Here is a 1,008-nt window from a genome sequence, read left to right as displayed (position 1 = left end):
GGTATTTTTGAATAAATTCTACAAATGTGTAAAACAAACCTGTGCCAACCTTTATCATATCGTTTATAATAAAAATGTTTTTCAGATAGTATTTTCTGTAAAAAAACAGCTCTTCCTCCTATCTTGATTTTACTATTATACCAAATGGGAACTTTCAATATGTTTTCCTGAAGAATTTAATAATAATATTCTGTTTTAATCTATAATTTTGTATTTAGTGTGTACCAAGATCGGAGTACATCACTCCAGAATTTATTTTTACACTTATTTACACATATCTGAATATATTCAGAACCACAATTTGCAAGAAGATCTATGTCAATATAAGTTTTAAGTATGGCCTGCCATTTCTCAGTACTCTGATAGAGTCTTCTGATCCAAGTAAGTTTAAGAGAGTTTATAAAAGCAACAAGATTGATCATCTTCAAACCACCATCAGCATAATTTTGAATAATTATCTCTCTTTTAATTTTGTCTGGTTTTCCACTCCATAAATAATCAAATAATATTGAGTTGAGTTTGTTAATAAATCTATCATCTGGATTTGGTAATGATATAAACAGGTGATTAAATTCAGAGATGAGCAATGATTTGATAATGCTAATTTTTCCAATAGGTGTTAATGACCTGTTCCAAATTTTTATTAGAGATTTTAGTTTGATAAGTTTTGTTATTTCATGAAGGTTCACACTAAATTCAATTCCTAGCAACACAAATTTTTCCCCACTGCAAATTGAGTTCAGGTAAAAAACAATCTTCACTATACTTTTTGCTACCAATCCATATCACTTGAGTTTTATCAATGTTCATTCATGTAGTTCTTTTACTGCTTCCTTTACAGATTTCTCAGAGCCATCAAGTATAAGTGAGGTGTCATCAGCATATTGCGATAATAAAATAGGACAACTTTCAATCTCGATACCTTTTACATTTCTATTATTTCTCAATTTTGTAGCCAAAACCTCTGCACACAGAATAAACAGATACGGTGCGATTGGATCCCTCTGC

This window comes from Mizuhopecten yessoensis, unplaced genomic scaffold, assembly GCF_002113885.1.
Source record: "Mizuhopecten yessoensis strain PY_sf001 unplaced genomic scaffold, ASM211388v2 scaffold477, whole genome shotgun sequence".
NCBI classification, from domain to species: Eukaryota; Metazoa; Mollusca; class Bivalvia; order Pectinida; family Pectinidae; genus Mizuhopecten; species Mizuhopecten yessoensis.
The sequence above is the reverse complement of the archived record's forward strand: the minus strand, read 5'-3'. Positions refer to the sequence as shown.